Source organism: Eumetopias jubatus, unplaced genomic scaffold, assembly GCF_037043125.1.
Source record: "Eumetopias jubatus isolate StellerSeaLion01/CBP00866 unplaced genomic scaffold, mEumJub1_p1.0 scaffold_10, whole genome shotgun sequence".
NCBI classification, from domain to species: domain Eukaryota; kingdom Metazoa; phylum Chordata; class Mammalia; order Carnivora; family Otariidae; genus Eumetopias; species Eumetopias jubatus.
Genome location: NW_028274816.1, coordinates 66696442 through 66723845, shown reverse-complemented (window position 1 = coordinate 66723845; position 27404 = coordinate 66696442).

The following is a 27404-nucleotide window of genomic DNA, read 5'->3' as shown; positions in this document are numbered from 1 at the left end:
ACTGTAAGAACAAATCTATGGTGTTGCCGTCCTTCGACTACCATCTCTTTTCGTAAGGTTGGAATCAGCTTGTTAAACGTTGTGTGCAAGGAAAGAGATGGAACGCGCGATCCTGTACAGCGAGGAACACGTTGTGCGGAGGGTTTCTCTCTTTTAAGTCCTGTGCCCTGCAGGTGGATGGGTCTTCAAATGGACGTGGGCTCGCCTCAGGCCTAGTAGCCTTACACTGAACTCTGAGAAACAAGGCCACGTCAAACAGGCTTTCGTGCGAACATCTTGGTTCTTGAAGATAAAGGCCCTTGGAGATATATGTGTTGTTCTCCAAGGGAATGTTCTTATACTCCCCTCTCAAGAAACAAAGCTGCAGGGAAATAGTCTTTCCACTACCACCTATAGGGACGAAGGCGGAAGCCATTTCCAACGTTCGCCGTGAAGGCACAAATACTGTGTCATGTACCACTGCTTGAGAAAAGGTTGTGTCGAAAGTTTCTCCCTACTCAGATCTTGTTTCAGGAAGATAAAAACGTTTTCAGTTCTTTGCCTGAAAGCGTAAGGAAAATGGAATAGGCTGAATTGTGAAGAAAAAAGTGGGTCGAATATGTCCACCAAGTCACAAGTTGTCCCCTACAGAGGTGTGTGTCTGGAAATCGGAGGAAGCGTAAGGAACGTGCTATACACTTAGTTCCACAAAACAACGCTGTGAAGGTGCGGTCCTTCGAGTGCCATCTCCTCTGCTAAGAAACGAACGGATTGAGGCAAAGTGTGAAAGAAAGCAGAGGGGAAGCGTGATCTACCTTACCCGCGGAACAACTTCTTACGGAGGGTTTTCTCAACGAGCACCATTCATGGTTCACGAAGATAGAAGCCTCTTCCAAAGTATGCGAGTTATGCAGAAGAAAGGCATACACGAATGTGTGCGAACCAAGTCTATCTCAAACGCGACTTCGAGCTCCCTTCTGGGTTCGTGAGGAATTCATAGTCACAAAACGTATGTGTTGAATCCTAAACAAAGGGAATACTATTCAGTCTGAAGAAACACCACTGCAGAGAAACCGTGTTTCTACTAACATCATCCCTGAACATGGTAGACTTTTCCAACGTAAGTGTGAAATCGCAAGGAATGAGCCCCGTGCCTATCCCACAGACATACTTAGTGTAGAATGTCTGTCCCCATTCGAATCTTGTTCTGGGAGAAGTGATTTCAGGAGTAGGAGAGAGAGCAGATGGAACGTATGAAGGTTCACATTGTGAGAAGGAAATCCATCAGGAAAGCCATACACGTAAGGATGAGAAACACTTTAGCATGAAAGGGTGAAGGCATCTTGAAAGGGCCCTGTGACGGTGCTGGAGAAACCTCTTCTGAAGTAGGCTTCCCTCAGCTGTCCAATGGCTTCAGTGAGATGAAAGTGCTTTCTGTAGTCGGTGTGAAGGCGTAAGGGACATGGCCTAGACTTAACTCTCTGTGTCGAATGTGCCTACAGTCGTGACATGAAGAACGATGTATGGAAATGGAGGATGTGAGCAAGCCTAAGGAAGATGGCATACGTGTGTTTAACTCTAAGAACAAATCTATAGTGTTGCCGTCCTTCGACTACCATCTCTTTCGTAAGGTTGGAAGCAGCTTGTTAAGCGTTCTGTGCAAGGAAAGAGATGGAACGCGCGATCCTGTACAGCGAGGAACACGTTGTGCGGAGGGTTTCTCCCTTTTAAGTCCGGTGCCCTGCAGGTGGATGGGTCTTCAAATGGACGTGGGCTCCCCTCAGGCCTAGTAGCCTTACACTGAACTCTGAGAAACAAGGCCACGTCAAACAGGCTTTCATGCGAACATCTTGGTTCTTGAAGATAAAGGCCCTTGGAGATATATGTGTTGTTCTCTAAGAGAAGGTTCTTATACTCACCTCTCAAGAAGCAACACTGCAGGGAAATAGTCTTTCCACTACCACCTATAGGGACGAAGACGGAATCCATTTCCAACGTTCGCAGTGAAGGCACAAATACTGTGTCATGTACCACTGCTTGAGAAAGAAGTTATGTCGAATGTTTCTCCCTACTCAGATCTTGTTTCAGGAAGCTAGAAACGTTTTCGGTTCTTTGCCTGAAAGCGTAAGGGAAATGCCATAGGCTGAATTGTGAAGAAAAATGTGGGTCGAATGTGACCACCAAGTCACAAGTTGTCCCCTATAGAGGTGTGTGTCTGGAAATCGGAGGAAGCGTAAGGAACGTGCTATACACTTAGTTCCACAAAACAACGCTGTGGAGGAGCGGCCTTCGAGTGCCATCTCCTCTGCTAAGAAACGAACGGATTGAGGCAAAGTGTGAAAGAAAGCAGAGGGGAAGCGTGATCTACCTTACCCGCGGAACAACTTCTTACGGAGGGTTTTCTCAACGAGCACCATTCATGGGTCACGAAGATAGAAGTGTCTTCCAAAGTATGCGAGTTTTTCAGAAGAAACGCATACACGAATCTGTGCGAAACAAGTCTATATCAAACGCGACTTCGAGCTCCCATCTGGGTTGGCGAAGAATTCATAGTCACAAAATATATGTGTTGAATCCTAAACAAAGGGAGTACTATTCATTCTGAGGAAACACCACTACAGAAAAACCGTGTTTCTCCTAACATCTTTCCTGAACATGGTAGACTTTACCAGCGTAAGTGTGAAATCGCGAGGAATGTGCCCCGTGCCTGTCCCACAGACATCCTTAGTGTAGAATACCTGTCCCCATTCGAATCTTGTTCTGTGAGAAGTGTTTGCAAGAGTAGTAGATAGAGCAGAAGGAAAGTGTCAAGGTTTTCATTGTGAGAAGGAAATCCATCAGGAAAGCCATACACGTAAGGATGAGAAGCACTTTAGCATGAAACGGTGAAGGCATCTTGAAAGGGCCCTGTGACGGTGCTGGAGAAAACTCTTCGGAAGTAGGCTTCCCTCAGCTGCCCTATGGTTTCAGTGAGATGAAAGTGTTTTCCGTAGTGGCTGTGAAGGCGTAAGGGACATGGCCCAGACTTAACTCTCCGTGTCGAATGTGCCTACAGTCGTGACATGAAGAACGATGTATGGAAATGGAGGATGTGAGCAAGCCTAAGGAAGATGGCATATGTTTGTTTAACTGTAAGAACAAATCTATGGTGTTGCCGTCCTTCGACTACCATCTCTTTTCGTAAGGTTGGAATCAGCTTGTTAAACGTTGTGTGCAAGGAAAGAGATGGAACGCGCGATCCTGTACAGCGAGGAACACGTTGTGCGGAGGGTTTCTCTCTTTTAAGTCCTGTGCCCTGCAGGTGGATGGGTCTTCAAATGGACGTGGGCTCGCCTCAGGCCTAGTAGCCTTACACTGAACTCTGAGAAACAAGGGCACGTCAACCAGGCTTTCGTGCGAACATCTTGGTTCTTGAAGATAAAGGCCCTTGGAGATATATGTGTTGTTCTCCAAGGGAATGTTCTTATACTCCCCTCTCAAGAAACAAAGCTGCAGGGAAATAGTCTTTCCACTACCACCTATAGGGATGAAGGCGGAAGCCATTTCCAACGTTCGCAGTGAAGGCACAAATACTGTGTCATGTACCACTGCTTGAGAAAAAGTTGTGTCGAAAGTTTCTCCCTACTCAGATCTTGTTTCAGGAAGATAAAAGCGTTTTCAGTTCTTTGCCTGAAAGCGTAAGGAAAATGCAATAGGCTGAATTGTGAAGAAAGAAGTGGGTCGAATGTGACCACCACGTCACACGTTGTCCCCTACAGAGGTGTGTGTCTGGAAATCGGAGGAAGCGTAAGGAACGTGCTATACACTTAGTTCCACAAAACAACGCTGTGGAGGGGCGGTCCTTCGACTGCCATCTCTTCTGCTAAGAAACGAACGGATTGAGGCAAAGTGTGAAAGAAAGCAGAGGGGAAGCGTGATCTAACTTACCGGCGGAACAACTTCTTACGGAGGGTTTTCTCAACGAGCACCATTCATGGGTCACGAAGAGAGAAGCCTCTTCCAAACTATGCGAGTTATGCAGAAGAAAGGCATACACGAATCTGTGCGAAACAAGTCTATCTCAAACGCGACTTCGAGCTCCCATCTGGGTTGGCGAAGAATTCATAGTCACAAAATATATGTGTTGAATCCTAAAGAAAGGGAGTACTATTCATTCTGAGGAAACACCACTACAGAGAAACCGTGTTTCTCCTAACATCTTCCCTGAACATGGTAGACTTTACCAGCGTAAGTGTGAAATCGCGAGGAATGTGCCCCGTGCCTGTCCCACAGACATACTTAGTGTAGAATACCTGTCCCCATTCGAATCTTGTTCTGTGAGAAGTGTTTGCAAGAGTAGGAGATAGAGCAGAAGGAACGTGTCCAGGTTTTCATTGTGAGAAGGAAATCCATCAGGAAAGCCATACACGTAAGGATGAGAAGCACTTTAGCATGAAACGGTGAAGGCATCTTGAAAGGGCCCTGTGACGGTGCTGGAGAAAACTCTTCGGAAGTAGGCTTCCCTCAGCTGTCCTATGGTCTCAGTGAGATGAAAGTGTTTTCCGTAGTGGCTGTGAAGGCGTAAGGGACATGGCCTAGACTTCACTCTCCGTGTCGAATGTGCCTACAGTCGTGACATGAAGAACGATGTATGGAAATGGAGGATGTGAGCAAGCCTAAGGAAGATGGCATATGTTTGTTTAACTGTAAGAACAAATCTATGGGGTTGCCGTCCTTCGACTACCATCTCTTTTCGTGAGGTTGGAATCAGCTTGTTAAACGTTGTGTGCAAGGAAAGAGATGGAACGCGCGATCCTGTACAGCGAGGAACACGTTGTGCGGAGGGTTTCTCTCTTTTAAGTCCGGTGCCCTGCAGGTGGATGGGTCTTCAAATGGACGTGGGCTCCCCTCAGGCCTAGTAGCCTTACACTGAACTCTGAGAAACAAGGCCACTTCAAACAGGCTTTCGTGCGAACATCTTGGTTCTTGAAGATAAAGGCCCTTGGAGATATATGTGTTGTTCTCCAAGGGAATGTTCTTATACTCCCCTCTCAAGAAACAAAGCTGCAGGGAAATAGTCTTTCCAATACCACCTATAGGGACGAAGGCGGAAGCCATTTCCAACGTTCGCCGTGAAGGCACAAATACTGTGTCATGTACCACTGCTTGAGAAACAGTTGTGTCGAAAGTTTCTCCCTACTCAGATCTTGTTTCAGGAAGATAAAAGCGTTTTCAGTTCTTTGCCTGAAAGCGTAAGAAAAATGCAATAGGCTGAATTGTGAAGAAAAAAGTGGGTCGAATGTGACCACCACGTCACAAGTTGTCCCCTACAGAGGTGTGTGTCTGGAAATCGGAGGAAGCGTAAGGAACGTGCTATACACTTAGTTCCACAAAACAACGCTGTGGAGGGGCGGTCCTTCAACTGCCATCTCCTCTGCTAAGAAACGAACGGATTGAGGCAAAGTGTGAAAGAAAGCAGAGGGGAAGCGTGATCTACCTTACCCGCGGAACAACTTCTTACGGAGGGTTTTCTCAATGAGCACCATTCATGGGTCACGAAGATAGAAGTGTCTTCCAAAGTATGCGAGTTTTTCAGAAGAAACGCATACACGAATCTGTGCGAAACAAGTCTATATCAAACGCGACTTCGAGCTCCCATCTGGGTTGGCGAAGAATTCATAGTCACAAAATATATGTGTTGAATCCTAAACAAAGGGAGTACTATTCATTCTGAGGAAACACCACTACAGAGAAACCGTGTTTCTCCTAACATCTTCCCTGAACATGGTAGACTTTACCAGCGTAAGTGTGAAATCGCGAGGAATGTGCCCCGTGCCTGTCCCACAGACATCCTTAGTGTAGAATACCTGTCCCCATTCGAATCTTGTTCTGTGAGAAGTGTTTGCAAGAGTAGTAGATAGAGCAGAAGGAAAGTGTCAAGGTTTTCATTGTGAGAAGGAAATCCATCAGGAAAGCCATACACGTAAGGATGAGAAGCACTTTAGCATGAAACGGTGAAGGCATCTTGAAAGGGCCCTGTGACGGTGCTGGAGAAATCTCTTCGGAAGTAGGCTTCCCTCAGCTGCCCTATGGTTTCAGTGAGATGAAAGTGTTTTCCGTAGTGGCTGTGAAGGCGTAAGGGACATGGCCTAGACTTAACTCTCCGTGTCGAATGTGCCTACAGTCGTGACATGAAGAACGATGTATGGAAATGGAGGATGTGAGCAAGCCTAAGGAAGATGGCATATGTTTGTTTAACTGTAAGAACAAATCTATGGTGTTGCCGTCCTTCGACTACCATCTCTTTTCGTAAGGTTGGAATCAGCTTGTTAAACGTTGTGTGCAAGGAAAGAGATGGAACGCGCGATCCTGTACAGCGAGGAACACGTTGTGCGGAGGGTTTCTCTCTTTTATGTCCTGTGCCCTGCAGGTGGATGGGTCTTCAAATGGACGTGGGCTCGCCTCAGGCCTAGTAGCCTTACACTGAACTCTGAGAAACAAGGGCACGTCAACCAGGCTTTCGTGCGAACATCTTGGTTCTTGAAGATAAAGGCCCTTGGAGATATATGTGTTGTTCTCCAAGGGAATGTTCTTATACTCCCCTCTCAAGAAACAAAGCTGCAGGGAAATAGTCTTTCCACTACCACCTATAGGGATGAAGGCCGAAGCCATTTCCAACGTTCGCAGTGAAGGCACAAATACTGTGTCATGTACCACTGCTTGAGAAAAAGTTGTGTCGAAAGTTTCTCCCTACTCAGATCTTGTTTCAGGAAGATAAAAGCGTTTTCAGTTCTTTGCCTGAAAGCGTAAGGAAAATGCAATAGGCTGAATTGTGAAGAAAGAAGTGGGTCGAATGTGACCACCACGTCACAAGTTGTCCCCTACAGAGGTGTGTGTCTGGAAATCGGAGGAAGCGTAAGGAACGTGCTATACACTTAGTTCCACAAAACAACGCTGTGGAGGGGCGGTCCTTCGACTGCCATCTCTTCTGCTAAGAAACGAACGGATTGAGGCAAAGTGTGAAAGAAAGCAGAGGGGAAGCGTGATCTAACTTACCGGCGGAACAACTTCTTACGGAGGGTTTTCTCAACGAGCACCATTCATGGGTCACGAAGAGAGAAGCCTCTTCCAAAGTATGCGAGTTATGCAGAAGAAAGGCATACACGAATCTGTGCGAAACAAGTCTATCTCAAACGCGACTTCGAGCTCCCATCTGGGTTGGCGAAGAATTCATAGTCACAAAATATATGTGTTGAATCCTAAAGAAAGGGAGTACTATTCATTCTGAGGAAACACCACTACAGAGAAACCGTGTTTCTCCTAACATCTTCCCTGAACATGGTAGACTTTACCAGCGTAAGTGTGAAATCGCGAGGAATGTGCCCCGTGCCTGTCCCACAGACATACTTAGTGTAGAATACCTGTCCCCATTCGAATCTTGTTCTGTGAGAAGTGTTTGCAAGAGTAGGAGATAGAGCAGAAGGAACGTGTCCAGGTTTTCATTGTGAGAAGGAAATCCATCAGGAAAGCCATACACGTAAGGATGAGAAGCACTTTAGCATGAAACGGTGAAGGCATCTTGAAAGGGCCCTGTGACGGTGCTGGAGAAACCTCTTCTGAAGTAGGCTTCCCTCAGCTGTCCAATGGCTTCAGTGAGATGAAAGTGCTTTCCGTAGTCGGTGTGAAGGCGTAAGGGACATGGCCTAGACTTAACTCTCTGTGTCGAATGTGCCTACAGTCGTGACATGAAGAACGATGTATGGAAATGGAGGATGTGAGCAAGCCTATGGAAGATGGCATACGTGTGTTTAACTCTAAGAACAAATCTATAGTGTTGCCGTCCTTCGACTACCATCTCTTTCGTAAGGTTGGAAGCAGCTTGTTAAGCGTTCTGTGCAAGGAAAGAGATGGAACGCGCGATCTTGTACAGCGAGGAACACGTTGTGCGGAGGGTTTCTCTCCTTTAAGTCCTGTGTCATGCAGGTGGACGGGTCTTCAAATGGACGTGGGCTCGCCTCAGGCCTAGTAGCCTTACACTGAACTCTGAGAAACAAGGCCACGTGAAACAGGCTTTCATGCGAACACCTTGGTTCTTGAAGATAAAGGCCCTTGGAGATATATGTGTTGTTCTCTAAGAGAAGGTTCTTATACTCACCTCTCAAGAAGCAAAACTGCAGGGAAATAGTCTTTCCACTACCACCTATAGGGACGAAGACGGAATCCATTTCCAACGTTCGCAGTGAAGGCACAAATACTGTGTCATGTACCACTGCTTGAGAAAGAAGTTATGTCGAATGTTTCTCCTACTCAGATCTTGTTTCAGGAAGCTAGAAACGTTTTCGGTTCTTTGCCTGAAAGCGTAAGGGAAATGCCATAGGCTGAATTGTGAAGAAAAGTATGGGTCGAATGTGACCACCAAGTCACAAGTTGTCCCCTATAGAGGTGTGTGTCTGGAAATCGGAGGAAGCGTAAGGAACGTGCTATACACTTAGTTCCACAAAACAACGCTGTGGAGGTGCGGTCCTTCGAGTGCCATCTCCTCTGCTAAGAAACGAACGGATTGAGGCAAAGTGTGAAAGAAAGCAGAGGGGAAGCGTGATCTCCCTTACCCGCGGAACAACTTCTTACGGAGGGTTTTCTCAACGAGCACCATTCATGGGTCACGAAGATAGAGGCGTCTTCCAAAGTATGCGAGTTATGCAGAAGAAAGGCATACACGAATCTGTGCGAAACAAGTCTATCTCAAACGCGACTTCGAGCTCCCATCTGGGTTGGCGAAGAATTCATAGTCACAAAATATATGTGTGGAATCCTAAAGAAAGGGAGTACTATTCATTCTGAGGAAACACCACTACAGAGAAACCGTGTTTCTCCTAACATCTTCCCTGAACATGGTAGACTTTACCAGCGTAAGTGTGAAATCGCGAGGAATGTGCCCCGTGCCTGTCCCACAGACATACTTAGTGCAGAATACCTGTCCCCATTCGAATCTTGTTCTGTGAGAAGTGTTTGCAAGAGTAGTAGATAGAGCAGAAGGAAAGTGTCAAGGTTTTCATTGTGAGAAGGAAATCCATCAGGAAAGCCATACACGGAAGGATGAGAAGCACTTTAGCATGAAACGGTGAAGGCATCTTGAAAGGGCCCTGTGACGGTGCTGGAGAAAACTCTTCGGAAGTAGGCTTCCCTCAGCTGTCCTATGGTTTCAGTGAGATGAAAGTGTTTTCCGTAGTGGCTGTGAAGGCGTAAGGGACATGGCCTAGACTTAACTCTCCGTGTCGAATGTGCCTACAGTCGTGACATGAAGAACGATGTATGGAAATGGAGGATGTGAGCAAGCCTAAGGAAGATGGCATATGTTTGTTTAACTGTAAGAACAAATCTATGGGGTTGCGGTCCTTCGACTACCATCTCTTTTCGTAAGGTTGGAATCAGCTTGTTAAACGTTGTGTGCAAGGAAAGAGATGGAACGCGCGATCCTGTACAGCGAGGAACACGTTGTGCGGAGGGTTTCTCTCTTTTAAGTCCTGTGCCCTGCAGGTGGATGGGTCTTCAAATGGACGTGGGCTCCCCTCAGGCCTAGTAGCCTTACACTGAACTCTGAGAAACAAGGCTACGTCAAACAGGCTTTCGTGCGAACATCTTGGTTCTTGAAGATAAAGGCCCTTGGAGATATATGTGTTGTTCTCCAAGGGAATGTTCTTATACTCCCCTCTCAAGAAACAAAGCTGCAGGGAAATAGTCTTTCCACTACCACCTATAGGGACGAAGGCGGAAGCCATTTCCAACGTTCGCAGTGAAGGCACAAATACTGTGTCATGTACCACTGCTTGAGAAAAAGTTGTGTCGAAAGTTTCTCCCTACTCAGATCTTGTTTCAGGAAGATAAAAGCGTTTTCAGTTCTTTGCCTGAAAGCGTAAGGAAAATGCAATAGGCTGAATTGTGAAGAAAAAAGTGGGTCGAATGTGACCACCACGTCACAAGTTGTCCCCTAGAGAGGTGTGTGTCTGGAAATCGGAGGAAGCGTAAGGAACGTGCTATACACTTAGTTCCACAAAACAACGCTGTGGAGGGGCGGTCCTTCAACTGGATCTCCTCTGCTAAGAAACGAACGGATTGAGGCAAAGTGTGAAAGAAAGCAGAGGGGAAGCGTGATCTACCTTACCCGCGGAACAACTTCTTACGGAGGGTTTTCTCAACGAGCACCATTCATGGGTCACGAAGATAGAAGTGTCTTCCAAAGTATGCGAGTTTTTCAGAAGAAACGCATACACGAATCTGTGCGAAACAAGTCTATATCAAACGCGACTTCGAGCTCCCATCTGGGTTGGCGAAGAATTCATAGTCACAAAATATATGTGTTGAATCCTAAACAAAGGGAGTACTATTCATTCTGAGGAAACACCACTACAGAGAAACCGTGTTTCTCCTAACATCTTTCCTGAACATGGTAGACTTTACCAGCGTAAGTGTGAAATCGCGAGGAATGTGCCCCGTGCCTGTCCCACAGACATCCTTAGTGTAGAATACCTGTCCCCATTCGAATCTTGTTCTGTGAGAAGTGTTTGCAAGAGTAGTAGATAGAGCAGAAGGAAAGTGTCAAGGTTTTCATTGTGAGAAGGAAATCCATCAGGAAAGCCATACACGTAAGGATGAGAAGCACTTTAGCATGAAACGGTGAAGGCATCTTGAAAGGGCCCTGTGACGGTGCTGGAGAAAACTCTTCGGAAGTAGGCTTCCCTCAGCTGCCCTATGGTTTCAGTGAGATGAAAGTGTTTTCCGTAGTGGCTGTGAAGGCGTAAGGGACATGGCCTAGACTTAACTCTCCGTGTCGAATGTGCCTACAGTCGTGACATGAAGAACGATGTATGGAAATGGAGGATGTGAGCAAGCCTAAGGAAGATGGCATATGTTTGTTTAACTGTAAGAACAAATCTATGGTGTTGCCGTCCTTCGACTACCATCTCTTTTCGTAAGGTTGGAATCAGCTTGTTAAACGTTGTGTGCAAGGAAAGAGATGGAACGCGCGATCCTGTACAGCGAGGAACACGTTGTGCGGAGGGTTTCTCTCTTTTAAGTCCGGTGCCCTGCAGATGGATGGGTCTTCAAATGGACGTGGGCTCGCCTCAGGCCTAGTAGCCTTACACTGAACTCTGAGAAACAAGGGCACGTCAACCAGGCTTTCGTGCGAACATCTTGGTTCTTGAAGATAAAGGCCCTTGGAGATATATGTGTTGTTCTCCAAGGGAATGTTCTTATACTCCCCTCTGAAGAAACAAAGCTGCAGGGAAATAGTCTTTCCACTACCACCTATAGGGATGAAGGCGGAAGCCATTTCCAACGTTCGCAGTGAAGGCACAAATACTGTGTCATGTACCACTGCTTGAGAAAAAGTTGTGTCGAAAGTTTCTCCCTACTCAGATCTTGTTTCAGGAAGATAAAAGCGTTTTCAGTTCTTTGCCTGAAAGCGTAAGGAAAATGCAATAGGCTGAATTGTGAAGAAAGAAGTGGGTCGAATGTGACCACCACGTCACAAGTTGTCCCCTACAGAGGTGTGTGTCTGGAAATCGGAGGAAGCGTAAGGAACGTGCTATACACTTAGTTCCACAAAACAACGCTGTGGAGGGGCGGTCCTTCGACTGCCATCTCTTCTGCTAAGAAACGAACGGATTGAGGCAAAGTGTGAAAGAAAGCAGAGGGGAAGCGTGATCTAACTTACCGGCGGAACAACTTCTTACGGAGGGTTTTCTCAACGAGCACCATTCATGGGTCACGAAGAGAGAAGCCTCTTCCAAAGTATGCGAGTTATGCAGAAGAAAGGCATACACGAATCTGTGCGAAACAAGTCTATCTCAAACGCGACTTCGAGCTCCCATCTGGGTTGGCGAAGAATTCATAGTCACAAAATATATGTGTTGAATCCTAAAGAAAGGGAGTACTATTCATTCTGAGGAAACACCACTACAGAGAAACCGTGTTTCTCCTAACATCTTCCCTGAACATGGTAGACTTTACCAGCGTAAGTGTGAAATCGCGAGGAATGTGCCCCGTGCCTGTCCCACAGACATACTTAGTGTAGAATACCTGTCCCCATTCGAATCTTGTTCTGTGAGAAGTGTTTGCAAGAGTAGGAGATAGAGCAGAAGGAACGTGTCCAGGTTTTCATTGTGAGAAGGAAATCCATCAGGAAAGCCATACACGTAAGGATGAGAAGCACTTTAGCATGAAACGGTGAAGGCATCTTGAAAGGGCCCTGTGACGGTGCTGGAGAAAACTCTTCAGAAGTAGGCTTCCCTCAGCTGTCCTATGGTCTCAGTGAGATGAAAGTGTTTTCCGTAGTGGCTGTGAAGGCGTAAGGGACATGGCCTAGACTTAACTCTCCGTGTCGAATGTGCCTACAGTCGTGACATGAAGAACGATGTATGGAAATGGAGGATGTGAGCAAGCCTAAGGAAGATGGCATATGTTTGTTTAACTGTAAGAACAAATCTATGGGGTTGCCGTCCTTCGACTACCATCTCTTTTCGTGAGGTTGGAATCAGCTTGTTAAACGTTGTGTGCAAGGAAAGAGATGGAACGCGCGATCCTGTACAGCGAGGAACACGTTGTGCGGAGGGTTTCTCTCTTTTAAGTCCGGTGCCCTGCAGGTGGATGGGTCTTCAAATGGACGTGGGCTCCCCTCAGGCCTAGTAGCCTTACACTGAACTCTGAGAAACAAGGCCATGTCAAACAGGCTTTCGTGCGAACATCTTGGTTCTTGAAGATAAAGGCCCTTGGAGATATATGTGTTGTTCTCCAAGGGAATGTTCTTATACTCCCCTCTCAAGAAACAAAGCTGCAGGGAAATAGTCTTTCCACTACCACCTATAGGGACGAAGGCGGAAGCCATTTCCAACGTTCGCCGTGAAGGCACAAATACTGTGTCATGTACCACTGCTTGAGAAAAAGTTGTGTCGAAAGTTTCTCCCTACTCAGATCTTGTTTCAGGAAGATAAAAGCGTTTTCAGTTCTTTGCCTGAAAGCGTAAGGAAAATGCAATAGGCTGAATTGTGAAGAAAAAAGTGGGTCGAATGTGACCACCACGTCACAAGTTGTCCCCTACAGAGGTGTGTGTCTGGAAATCGGAGGAAGCGTAAGGAACGTGCTATACACTTAGTTCCACAAAACAACGCTGTGGAGGGGCGGTCCTTCAACTGCCATCTCCTCTGCTAAGAAACGAACGGATTGAGGCAAAGTGTGAAAGAAAGCAGAGGGGAAGCGTGATCTACCTTACCCGCGGAACAACTTCTTACGGAGGGTTTTCTCAACGAGCACCATTCATGGGTCACGAAGATAGAAGTGTCTTCCAAAGTATGCGAGTTTTTCAGAAGAAACGCATACACGAATCTGTGCGAAACAAGTCTATATCAAACGCGACTTCGAGCTCCCATCTGGGTTGGCGAAGAATTCATAGTCACAAAATATATGTGTTGAATCCTAAACAAAGGGAGTACTATTCATTCTGAGGAAACACCACTACAGAGAAACCGTGTTTGTCCTAACATCTTCCCTGAACATGGTAGACTTTACCAGCGTAAGTGTGAAATCGCGAGGAATGTGCCCCGTGCCTGTCCCACAGACATCCTTAGTGTAGAATACCTGTCCCCATTCGAATCTTGTTCTGTGAGAAGTGTTTGCAAGAGTAGTAGATAGAGCAGAAGGAAAGTGTCAAGGTTTTCATTGTGAGAAGGAAATCCATCAGGAAAGCCATACACGTAAGGATGAGAAGCACTTTAGCATGAAACGGTGAAGGCATCTTGAAAGGGCCCTGTGACGGTGCTGGAGAAAACTCTTCGGAAGTAGGCTTCCCTCAGCTGCCCTATGGTTTCAGTGAGATGAAAGTGTTTTCCGTAGTGGCTGTGAAGGCGTAAGGGACATGGCCTAGACTTAACTCTCCGTGTCGAATGTGCCTACAGTCGTGACATGAAGAACGATGTATGGAAATGGAGGATGTGAGCAAGCCTAAGGAAGATGGCATATGTTTGTTTAACTGTAAGAACAAATCTATGGTGTTGCCGTCCTTCGACTACCATCTCTTTTCGTAAGGTTGGAATCAGCTTGTTAAACGTTGTGTGCAAGGAAAGAGATGGAACGCGCGATCCTGTACAGCGAGGAACACGTTGTGCGGAGGGTTTCTCTCTTTTAAGTCCTGTGCCCTGCAGGTGGATGGGTCTTCAAATGGACGTGGGCTCGCCTCAGGCCTAGTAGCCTTACACTGAACTCTGAGATACAAGGGCACGTCAAACAGGCTTTCGTGCGAACATCTTGGTTCTTGAAGATAAAGGCCCTTGGAGATATATGTGTTGTTCTCCAAGGGAATGTTCTTATACTCCCCTCTCAAGAAACAAAGCTGCAGGGAAATAGTCTTTCCACTACCACCTATAGGGACGAAGGCGGAAGCCATTTCCAACGTTCGCCGTGAAGGCACAAATACTGTGTCATGTACCACTGCTTGAGAAAAGGTTGTGTCGAAAGTTTCTCCCTACTCAGATCTTGTTTCAGGAAGATAAAAGCGTTTTCAGTTCTTTGCCTGAAAGCGTAAGACAAATGGAATAGGCTGAATTGTGAAGAAAAAAGTGGGTCGAATATGTCCACCAAGTCACAAGTTGTCCCCTACAGAGGTGTGTGTCTGGAAATCGGAGGAAGCGTAAGGAACGTGCTATACACTTAGTTCCACAAAACAACGCTGTGGAGGGGCGGTCCTTCAACTGCCATCTCCTCTGCTAAGAAACGAACGGATTGAGGCAAAGTGTGAAAGAAAGCAGAGGGGAAGCGTGATCTACCTTACCCGCGGAACAACTTCTTACGGAGGGTTTTCTCAACGAGCACCATTCATGGTTCACGAAGATAGAAGCCTCTTCCAAAGTATGCGAGTTATGCAGAAGAAAGGCATACACGAATGTGTGCGAACCAAGTCTATCTCAAACGCGACTTCGAGCTCCCTTCTGGGTTCGTGAGGAATTCATAGTCACAAAACGTATGTGTTGAATCCTAAACAAAGGGAATACTATTCAGTCTGAAGAAACACCACTGCAGAGAAACCGTGTTTCTACTAACATCATCCCTGAACATGGTAGACTTTTCCAACGTAAGTGTGAAATCGCAAGGAATGAGCCCCGTGCCTATCCCACAGATATACTTAGTGTAGAATGTCTGTCCCCATTCGAATCTTGTTCTGGGAGAAGTGATTTCAGGAGTAGGAGAGAGAGCAGATGGAACGTATGATGGTTTACATTGTGAGAAAGAAATCCATCAGGAAAGCCATACACGTAAGGATGAGAAACACTTTAGCATGAAAGGGTGAAGGCATCTTGAAAGGGCCCTGTGACGGTGCTGGAGAAACCTCTTCTGAAGTAGGCTTCCCTCAGCTGTCCAATGGCTTCAGTGAGATGAAAGTGCTTTCTGTAGTCGGTGTGAAGGCGTAAGGGACATGGCCTAGACTTAACTCTCTGTGTCGAATGTGCCCACAGTCGTGACATGAAGAACGATGTATGGAAATGGAGGATGTGAGCAAGCCTAAGGAAGATGGCATACGTGTGTTTAACTCTAAGAACAAATCTATAGTGTTGCCGTCCTTCGACTACCATCTCTTCCGTAAGGTTGGAAGCAGCTTGTTAAGCGTTCTGTGCAAGGAAAGAGATGGAACGCGCGATCCTGTACAGCGAGGAACACGTTGTGCGGAGGGTTTCTCTCTTTTAAGTCCGGTGCCCTGCAGGTGGATGGGTCTTCAAATGGACGTGGGCTCGCCTCCGGCCTAGTAGCCTTACACTGAACTCTGAGAAACAAGGGCACGTCAACCAGGCTTTCGTGCGAACATCTTGGTTCTTGAAGATAAAGGCCCTTGGAGATATATGTGTTGTTCTCCAAGGGAATGTTCTTATACTCCCCTCTCAAGAAACAAAGCTGCAGGGAAATAGTCTTTCCACTACCACCTATAGGGATGAAGGCGGAAGCCATTTCCAACGTTCGCAGTGAAGGCACAAATACTGTGTCATGTACCACTGCTTGAGAGAAAGTTGTGTCGAAAGTTTCTCCCTACTCAGATCTTGTTTCAGGAAGATAAAAGCGTTTTCAGTTCTTTGCCTGAAAGCGTAAGGAAAATGCAATAGGCTGAATTGTGAAGAAAGAAGTGGGTCGAATGTGACCACCACGTCACAAGTTGTCCCCTACAGAGGTGTGTGTCTGGAAATCGGAGGAAGCGTAAGGAACGTGCTATACACTTAGTTCCACAAAACAACGCTGTGGAGGGGCGGTCCTTCGACTGCCATCTCTTCTGCTAAGAAACGAACGGATTGAGGCAAAGTGTGAAAGAAAGCAGAGGGGAAGCGTGATCTAACTTACCGGCGGAACAACTTCTTACGGAGGGTTTTCTCAACGAGCACCATTCATGGGTCACGAAGAGAGAAGCCTCTTCCAAAGTATGCGAGTTATGCAGAAGAAAGGCATACACGAATCTGTGCGAAACAAGTCTATCTCAAACGCGACTTCGAGCTCCCATCTGGGTTGGCGAAGAATTCATAGTCACAAAATATATGTGTTGAATCCTAAAGAAAGGGAGTACTATTCATTCTGAGGAAACACCACTACAGAGAAACCGTGTTTCTCCTAACATCTTCCCTGAACATGGTAGACTTTACCAGCGTAAGTGTGAAATCGCGAGGAATGTGCCCCGTGCCTGTCCCACAGACATACTTAGTGTAGAATACCTGTCCCCATTCGAATCTTGTTCTGTGAGAAGTGTTTGCAAGAGTAGGAGATAGAGCAGAAGGAACGTGTCCAGGTTTTCATTGTGAGAAGGAAATCCATCAGGAAAGCCATACACGTAAGGATGAGAAGCACTTTAGCATGAAACGGTGAAGGCATCTTGAAAGGGCCCTGTGACGGTGCTGGAGAAAACTCTTCAGAAGTAGGCTTCCCTCAGCTGTCCTATGGTCTCAGTGAGATGAAAGTGTTTTCCGTAGTGGCTGTGAAGGCGTAAGGGACATGGCCTAGACTTAACTCTCCGTGTCGAATGTGCCTACAGTCGTGACATGAAGAACGATGTATGGAAATGGAGGATGTGAGCAAGCCTAAGGAAGATGGCATATGTTTGTTTAACTGTAAGAACAAATCTATGGGGTTGCCGTCCTTCGACTACCATCTCTTTTCGTGAGGTTGGAATCAGCTTGTTAAACGTTGTGTGCAAGGAAAGAGATGGAACGCGCGATCCTGTACAGCGAGGAACACGTTGTGCGGAGGGTTTCTCTCTTTTAAGTCCGGTGCCCTGCAGGTGGATGGGTCTTCAAATGGACGTGGGCTCCCCTCAGGCCTAGTAGCCTTACACTGAACTCTGAGAAACAAGGCCACGTCAAACAGGCTTTCGTGCGAACATCTTGGTTCTTGAAGATAAAGGCCCTTGGAGATATATGTGTTGTTCTCCAAGGGAATGTTCTTATACTCCCCTCTCAAGAAACAAAGCTGCAGGGAAATAGTCTTTCCACTACCACCTATAGGGACGAAGGCGGAAGCCATTTCCAACGTTCGCCGTGAAGGCACAAATACTGTGTCATGTACCACTGCTTGAGAAAAAGTTGTGTCGAAAGTTTCTCCCTACTCAGATCTTGTTTCAGGAAGATAAAAGCGTTTTCAGTTCTTTGCCTGAAAGCGTAAGGAAAATGCAATAGGCTGAATTGTGAAGAAAAAAGTGGGTCGAATGTGACCACCACGTCACAAGTTGTCCCCTACAGAGGTGTGTGTCTGGAAATCGGAGGAAGCGTAAGGAACGTGCTATACACTTAGTTCCACAAAACAACGCTGTGGAGGGGCGGTCCTTCAACTGCCATCTCCTCTGCTAAGAAACGAACGGATTGAGGCAAAGTGTGAAAGAAAGCAGAGGGGAAGCGTGATCTACCTTACCCGCGGAACAACTTCTTACGGAGGGTTTTCTCAACGAGCACCATTCATGGGTCACGAAGATAGAAGTGTCTAACAAAGTATGCGAGTTTTTCAGAAGAAACGCATACACGAATCTGTGCGAAACAAGTCTATATCAAACGCGACTTCGAGCTCCCATCTGGGTTGGCGAAGAATTCATAGTCACAAAATATATGTGTTGAATCCTAAACAAAGGGAGTACTATTCATTCTGAGGAAACACCACTACAGAGAAACCGTGTTTCTCCTAACATCTTCCCTGAACATGGTAGACTTTACCAGCGTAAGTGTGAAATCGCGAGGAATGTGCCCCGTGCCTGTCCCACAGACATCCTTAGTGTAGAATACCTGTCCCCATTCGAATCTTGTTCTGTGAGAAGTGTTTGCAAGAGTAGTAGATAGAGCAGAAGGAAAGTGTCAAGGTTTTCATTGTGAGAAGGAAATCCATCAGGAAAGCCATACACGTAAGGATGAGAAGCACTTTAGCATGAAACGGTGAAGGCATCTTGAAAGGGCCCTGTGACGGTGCTGGAGAAAACTCTTCGGAAGTAGGCTTCCCTCAGCTGCCCTATGGTTTCAGTGAGATGAAAGTGTTTTCCGTAGTGGCTGTGAAGGCGTAAGGGACATGGCCTAGACTTAACTCTCCGTGTCGAATGTGCCTACAGTCGTGACATGAAGAACGATGTATGGAAATGGAGGATGTGAGCAAGCCTAAGGAAGATGGCATATGTTTGTTTAACTGTAAGAACAAATCTATGGTGTTGCCGTCCTTCGACTACCATCTCTTTTCGTAAGGTTGGAATCAGCTTGTTAAACGTTGTGTGCAAGGAAAGAGATGGAACGCGCGATCCTGTACAGCGAGGAACACGTTGTGCGGAGGGTTTCTCTCTTTTAAGTCCTGTGCCCTGCAGGTGGATGGGTCTTCAAATGGACGTGGGCTCGCCTCAGGCCTAGTAGCCTTACACTGAACTCTGAGATACAAGGGCACGTCAAACAGGCTTTCGTGCGAACATCTTGGTTCTTGAAGATAAAGGCCCTTGGAGATATATGTGTTGTTCTCCAAGGGAATGTTCTTATACTCCCCTCTCAAGAAACAAAGCTGCAGGGAAATAGTCTTTCCACTACCACCTATAGGGACGAAGGCGGAAGCCATTTCCAACGTTCGCCGTGAAGGCACAAATACTGTGTCATGTACCACTGCTTGAGAAAAGGTTGTGTCGAAAGTTTCTCCCTACTCAGATCTTGTTTCAGGAAGATAAAAGCGTTTTCAGTTCTTTGCCTGAAAGCGTAAGACAAATGGAATAGGCTGAATTGTGAAGAAAAAAGTGGGTCGAATATGTCCACCAAGTCACAAGTTGTCCCCTACAGAGGTGTGTGTCTGGAAATCGGAGGAAGCGTAAGGAACGTGCTATACACTTAGTTCCACAAAACAACGCTGTGGAGGGGCGGTCCTTCAACTGCCATCTCCTCTGCTAAGAAACGAACGGATTGAGGCAAAGTGTGAAAGAAAGCAGAGGGGAAGCGTGATCTACCTTACCCGCGGAACAACTTCTTACGGAGGGTTTTCTCAACGAGCACCATTCATGGTTCACGAAGATAGAAGCCTCTTCCAAAGTATGCGAGTTATGCAGAAGAAAGGCATACACGAATGTGTGCGAACCAAGTCTATCTCAAACGCGACTTCGAGCTCCCTTCTGGGTTCGTGAGGAATTCATAGTCACAAAACGTATGTGTTGAATCCTAAACAAAGGGAATACTATTCAGTCTGAAGAAACACCACTGCAGAGAAACCGTGTTTCTACTAACATCATCCCTGAACATGGTAGACTTTTCCAACGTAAGTGTGAAATCGCAAGGAATGAGCCCCGTGCCTATCCCACAGACATACTTAGTGTAGAATGTCTGTCCCCATTCGAATCTTGTTCTGGGAGAAGTGATTTCAGGAGTAGGAGAGAGAGCAGATGGAACGTATGATGGTTTACATTGTGAGAAAGAAATCCATCAGGAAAGCCATACACGTAAGGATGAGAAACACTTTAGCATGAAAGGGTGAAGGCATCTTGAAAGGGCCCTGTGACGGTGCTGGAGAAACCTCTTCTGAAGTAGGCTTCCCTCAGCTGTCCAATGGCTTCAGTGAGATGAAAGTGCTTTCTGTAGTCGGTGTGAAGGCGTAAGGGACATGGCCTAGACTTAACTCTCTGTGTCGAATGTGCCCACAGTCGTGACATGAAGAACGATGTATGGAAATGGAGGATGTGAGCAAGCCTAAGGAAGATGGCATACGTGTGTTTAACTCTAAGAACAAATCTATAGTGTTGCCGTCCTTCGACTACCATCTCTTTCGTAAGGTTGGAAGCAGCTTGTTAAGCGTTCTGTGCAAGGAAAGAGATGGAACGCGCGATCCTGTACAGCGAGGAACACGTTGTGCGGAGGGTTTCTCTCCTTTAAGTCCTGTGTCATGCAGGTGGACGGGTCTTCAAATGGACGTGGGCTCGCCTCAGGCCTAGTAGCCTTACACTGAACTCTGAGAAACAAGGCCACGTCAAACAGGCTTTCATGCGAACATCTTGGTTCTTGAAGATAAAGGCCCTTGGAGATATATGTGTTGTTCTCTAAGAGAAGGTTCTTATACTCACCTCTCAAGAAGCAAAACTGCAGGGAAATAGTCTTTCCACTACCACCTATAGGGACGAAGACGGAATCCATTTCCAACGTTCGCAGTGAAGGCACAAATACTGTGTCATGTACCACTGCTTGAGAAAGAAGTTATGTCGAATGTTTCTCCCTACTCAGATCTTGTTTCAGAAAGCTAGAAACGTTTTCGGTTCTTTGCCTGAAAGCGTAAGGGAAATGCCATAGGCTGAATTGTGAAGAAAAATGTGGGTCGAATGTGACCACCAAGTCACAAGTTGTCCCCTATAGAGGTGTGTGTCTGGAAATCGGAGGAAGCGTAAGGAACGTGCTATACACTTAGTTCCACAAAACAACGCTGTGGAGGAGCGGTCCTTCGAGTGCCATCTCCTCTGCTAAGAAACGAACGGATTGAGGCAAAGTGTGAAAGAAAGCAGAGGGGAAGCGTGATCTACCTTACCCGCGGAACAACTTCTTACGGAGGGTTTTCTCAACGAGCACCATTCATGGGTCACGAAGATAGAAGCGTCTTCCAAAGTATGCGAGTTATGCGGAAGAAAGGCATACACGAATCTGTGCGAAACAAGTCTATCTCAAACGCGACTTCGAGCTCCCATCTGGGTTGGCGAAGAATTCATAGTCACAAAATATATGTGTTGAATCCTAAAGAAAGGGAGTACTATTCATTCTGAGGAAACACCACTACAGAGAAACCGTGTTTCTCCTCACATCTTCCCTGAACATGGTAGACTTTACCAGCGTAAGTGTGAAATCGCGAGGAATGTGCCCCGTGCCTGTCCCACAGATATACTTAGTGTAGAATACCTGTCCCCATTCGAATCTTGTTCTGTGAGAAGTGTTTGCAAGAGTAGGAGATAGAGCAGAAGGAACGTGTCCAGGTTTTCATTGTGAGAAGGAAATCCATCAGGAAAGCCATACACGTAAGGATGAGAAGCACTTTAGCATGAAACGGTGAAGGCATCTTGAAAGGGCCCTGTGACGGTGCTGGAGAAAACTCTTCGGAAGTAGGCTTCCCTCAGCTGTCCTATGGTCTCAGTGAGATGAAAGTGTTTTCCGTAGTGGCTGTGAAGGCGTAAGGGACATGGCCTAGACTTAACTCTCCGTGTCGAATGTGCCTACAGTCGTGACATGAAGAACGATGTATGGAAATGGAGGATGTGAGCAAGCCTAAGGAAGATGGCATATGTTTGTTTAACTGTAAGAACAAATCTATGGGGTTGCCGTCCTTCGACTACCATCTCTTTTCGTAAGGTTGGAATCAGCTTGTTAAACGTTGTGTGCAAGGAAAGAGATGGAACGCGCGATCCTGTACAGCGAGGAACACGTTGTGCGGAGGGGTTTCTCTCTTTTAAGTCCGGTGCCCTGCAGGTGGATGGGTCTTCAAATGGACGTGGGCTCCCCTCAGGCCTAGTAGCCTTACACTGAACTCTGAGAAACAAGGCCACGTCAAACAGGCTTTCGTGCGAACATCTTGGTTCTTGAAGATAAAGGCCCTTGGAGATATATGTGTTGTTCTCCAAGGGAATGTTCTTATACTCCCCTCTCAAGAAACAAAGCTGCAGGGAAATAGTCTTTCCACTACCACCTATAGGGACGAAGGCAGAAGCCATTTCCAACGTTCGCAGTGAAGGCACAAATACTGTGTCATGTACCACTGCTTGAGAAAAAGTTGTGTCGAAAGTTTCTCCCTACTCAGATCTTGTTTCAGGAAGATAAAAGCGTTTTCAGTTCTTTGCCTGAAAGCGTAAGGAAAATGCAATAGGCTGAATTGTGAAGAAAAAAGTGGGTCGAATGTGACCACCACGTCACAAGTTGTCCCCTACAGAGGTGTGTGTCTGGAAATCGGAGGAAGCGTAAGGAACGTGCTATACACTTAGTTCCACAAAACAACGCTGTGGAGGGGCGGTCCTTCAACTGCCATCTCCTCGGCTAAGAAACGAACGGATTGAGGCAAAGTGTGAAAGAAGGCAGAGGGGAAGCCTGATCTACCTTACCCGCGGAACAACTTCTTACGGAGGGTTTTCTCAACGAGCACCATTCATGGGTCACGAAGATAGAAGTGTCTTCCAAAGTATGCGAGTTTTTCAGAAGAAACGCATACACGAATCTGTGCGAAACAAGTCTATATCAAACGCGACTTCGAGCTCCCATCTGGGTTGGCGAAGAATTCATAGTCACAAAATATATGTGTTGAATCCTAAACAAAGGGAGTACTATTCATTCTGAGGAAACACCACTACAGAGAAACCGTGTTTGTCCTAACATCTTCCCTGAACATGGTAGACTTTACCAGCGTAAGTGTGAAATCGCGAGGAATGTGCCCCGTGCCTGTCCCACAGACATCCTTAGTGTAGAATACCTGTCCCCATTCGAATCTTGTTCTGTGAGAAGTGTTTGCAAGAGTAGTAGATAGAGCAGAAGGAAAGTGTCAAGGTTTTCATTGTGAGAAGGAAATCCATCAGGAAAGCCATACACGTAAGGATGAGAAGCACTTTAGCATGAAACGGTGAAGGCATCTTGAAAGGGCCCTGTGACGGTGCTGGAGAAAACTCTTCGGAAGTAGGCTTCCCTCAGCTGCCCTATGGTTTCAGTGAGATGAAAGTGTTTTCCGTAGTGGCTGTGAAGGCGTAAGGGACATGGCCTAGACTTAACTCTCCGTGTCGAATGTGCCTACAGTCGTGACATGAAGAACGATGTATGGAAATGGAGGATGTGAGCAAGCCTAAGGAAGATGGCATATGTTTGTTTAACTGTAAGAACAAATCTATGGTGTTGCCGTCCTTCGACTACCATCTCTTTTCGTAAGGTTGGAATCAGCTTGTTAAACGTTGTGTGCAAGGAAAGAGATGGAACGCGCGATCCTGTACAGCGAGGAACACGTTGTGCGGAGGGTTTCTCTCTTTTAAGTCCTGTGCCCTGCAGGTGGATGGGTCTTCAAATGGACGTGGGCTCGCCTCAGGCCTAGTAGCCTTACACTGAACTCTGAGATACAAGGGCACGTCAAACAGGCTTTCGTGCGAACATCTTGGTTCTTGAAGATAAAGGCCCTTGGAGATATATGTGTTGTTCTCCAAGGGAATGTTCTTATACTCCCCTCTCAAGAAACAAAGCTGCAGGGAAATAGTCTTTCCACTACCACCTATAGGGACGAAGGCGGAAGCCATTTCCAACGTTCGCCGTGAAGGCACAAATACTGTGTCATGTACCACTGCTTGAGAAAAGGTTGTGTCGAAAGTTTCTCCCTACTCAGATCTTGTTTCAGGAAGATAAAAGCGTTTTCAGTTCTTTGCCTGAAAGCGTAAGACAAATGGAATAGGCTGAATTGTGAAGAAAAAAGTGGGTCGAATATGTCCACCAAGTCACAAGTTGTCCCCTACAGAGGTGTGTGTCTGGAAATCGGAGGAAGCGTAAGGAACGTGCTATACACTTAGTTCCACAAAACAACGCTGTGGAGGGGCGGTCCTTCAACTGCCATCTCCTCTGCTAAGAAACGAACGGATTGAGGCAAAGTGTGAAAGAAAGCAGAGGGGAAGCGTGATCTACCTTACCCGCGGAACAACTTCTTACGGAGGGTTTTCTCAACGAGCACCATTCATGGTTCACGAAGATAGAAGCCTCTTCCAAAGTATGCGAGTTATGCAGAAGAAAGGCATACACGAATGTGTGCGAACCAAGTCTATCTCAAACGCGACTTCGAGCTCCCTTCTGGGTTCGTGAGGAATTCATAGTCACAAAACGTATGTGTTGAATCCTAAACAAAGGGAATACTATTCAGTCTGAAGAAACACCACTGCAGAGAAACCGTGTTTCTACTAACATCATCCCTGAACATGGTAGACTTTTCCAACGTAAGTGTGAAATCGCAAGGAATGAGCCCCGTGCCTATCCCACAGATATACTTAGTGTAGAATGTCTGTCCCCATTCGAATCTTGTTCTGGGAGAAGTGATTTCAGGAGTAGGAGAGAGAGCAGATGGAACGTATGATGGTTTACATTGTGAGAAAGAAATCCATCAGGAAAGCCATACACGTAAGGATGAGAAACACTTTAGCATGAAAGGGTGAAGGCATCTTGAAAGGGCCCTGTGACGGTGCTGGAGAAACCTCTTCTGAAGTAGGCTTCCCTCAGCTGTCCAATGGCTTCAGTGAGATGAAAGTGCTTTCTGTAGTCGGTGTGAAGGCGTAAGGGACATGGCCTAGACTTAACTCTCTGTGTCGAATGTGCCCACAGTCGTGACATGAAGAACGATGTATGGAAATGGAGGATGTGAGCAAGCCTAAGGAAGATGGCATACGTGTGTTTAACTCTAAGAACAAATCTATAGTGTTGCCGTCCTTCGACTACCATCTCTTCCGTAAGGTTGGAAGCAGCTTGTTAAGCGTTCTGTGCAAGGAAAGAGATGGAACGCGCGATCCTGTACAGCGAGGAACACGTTGTGCGGAGGGTTTCTCTCTTTTAAGTCCGGTGCCCTGCAGGTGGATGGGTCTTCAAATGGACGTGGGCTCGCCTCCGGCCTAGTAGCCTTACACTGAACTCTGAGAAACAAGGGCACGTCAACCAGGCTTTCGTGCGAACATCTTGGTTCTTGAAGATAAAGGCCCTTGGAGATATATGTGTTGTTCTCCAAGGGAATGTTCTTATACTCCCCTCTCAAGAAACAAAGCTGCAGGGAAATAGTCTTTCCACTACCACCTATAGGGATGAAGGCGGAAGCCATTTCCAACGTTCGCAGTGAAGGCACAAATACTGTGTCATGTACCACTGCTTGAGAGAAAGTTGTGTCGAAAGTTTCTCCCTACTCAGATCTTGTTTCAGGAAGATAAAAGCGTTTTCAGTTCTTTGCCTGAAAGCGTAAGGAAAATGCAATAGGCTGAATTGTGAAGAAAGAAGTGGGTCGAATGTGACCACCACGTCACAAGTTGTCCCCTACAGAGGTGTGTGTCTGGAAATCGGAGGAAGCGTAAGGAACGTGCTATACACTTAGTTCCACAAAACAACGCTGTGGAGGGGCGGTCCTTCGACTGCCATCTCTTCTGCTAAGAAACGAACGGATTGAGGCAAAGTGTGAAAGAAAGCAGAGGGGAAGCGTGATCTAACTTACCGGCGGAACAACTTCTTACGGAGGGTTTTCTCAACGAGCACCATTCATGGGTCACGAAGAGAGAAGCCTCTTCCAAAGTATGCGAGTTATGCAGAAGAAAGGCATACACGAATCTGTGCGAAACAAGTCTATCTCAAACGCGACTTCGAGCTCCCATCTGGGTTGGCGAAGAATTCATAGTCACAAAATATATGTGTTGAATCCTAAAGAAAGGGAGTACTATTCATTCTGAGGAAACACCACTACAGAGAAACCGTGTTTCTCCTAACATCTTCCCTGAACATGGTAGACTTTACCAGCGTAAGTGTGAAATCGCGAGGAATGTGCCCCGTGCCTGTCCCACAGACATACTTAGTGTAGAATACCTGTCCCCATTCGAATCTTGTTCTGTGAGAAGTGTTTGCAAGAGTAGGAGATAGAGCAGAAGGAACGTGTCCAGGTTTTCATTGTGAGAAGGAAATCCATCAGGAAAGCCATACACGTAAGGATGAGAAGCACTTTAGCATGAAACGGTGAAGGCATCTTGAAAGGGCCCTGTGACGGTGCTGGAGAAAACTCTTCAGAAGTAGGCTTCCCTCAGCTGTCCTATGGTCTCAGTGAGATGAAAGTGTTTTCCGTAGTGGCTGTGAAGGCGTAAGGGACATGGCCTAGACTTAACTCTCCGTGTCGAATGTGCCTACAGTCGTGACATGAAGAACGATGTATGGAAATGGAGGATGTGAGCAAGCCTAAGGAAGATGGCATATGTTTGTTTAACTGTAAGAACAAATCTATGGGGTTGCCGTCCTTCGACTACCATCTCTTTTCGTGAGGTTGGAATCAGCTTGTTAAACGTTGTGTGCAAGGAAAGAGATGGAACGCGCGATCCTGTACAGCGAGGAACACGTTGTGCGGAGGGTTTCTCTCTTTTAAGTCCGGTGCCCTGCAGGTGGATGGGTCTTCAAATGGACGTGGGCTCCCCTCAGGCCTAGTAGCCTTACACTGAACTCTGAGAAACAAGGCCACGTCAAACAGGCTTTCGTGCGAACATCTTGGTTCTTGAAGATAAAGGCCCTTGGAGATATATGTGTTGTTCTCCAAGGGAATGTTCTTATACTCCCCTCTCAAGAAACAAAGCTGCAGGGAAATAGTCTTTCCACTACCACCTATAGGGACGAAGGCGGAAGCCATTTCCAACGTTCGCCGTGAAGGCACAAATACTGTGTCATGTACCACTGCTTGAGAAAAAGTTGTGTCGAAAGTTTCTCCCTACTCAGATCTTGTTTCAGGAAGATAAAAGCGTTTTCAGTTCTTTGCCTGAAAGCGTAAGGAAAATGCAATAGGCTGAATTGTGAAGAAAAAAGTGGGTCGAATGTGACCACCACGTCACAAGTTGTCCCCTACAGAGGTGTGTGTCTGGAAATCGGAGGAAGCGTAAGGAACGTGCTATACACTTAGTTCCACAAAACAACGCTGTGGAGGGGCGGTCCTTCAACTGCCATCTCCTCTGCTAAGAAACGAACGGATTGAGGCAAAGTGTGAAAGAAAGCAGAGGGGAAGCGTGATCTACCTTACCCGCGGAACAACTTCTTACGGAGGGTTTTCTCAACGAGCACCATTCATGGGTCACGAAGATAGAAGTGTCTAACAAAGTATGCGAGTTTTTCAGAAGAAACGCATACACGAATCTGTGCGAAACAAGTCTATATCAAACGCGACTTCGAGCTCCCATCTGGGTTGGCGAAGAATTCATAGTCACAAAATAT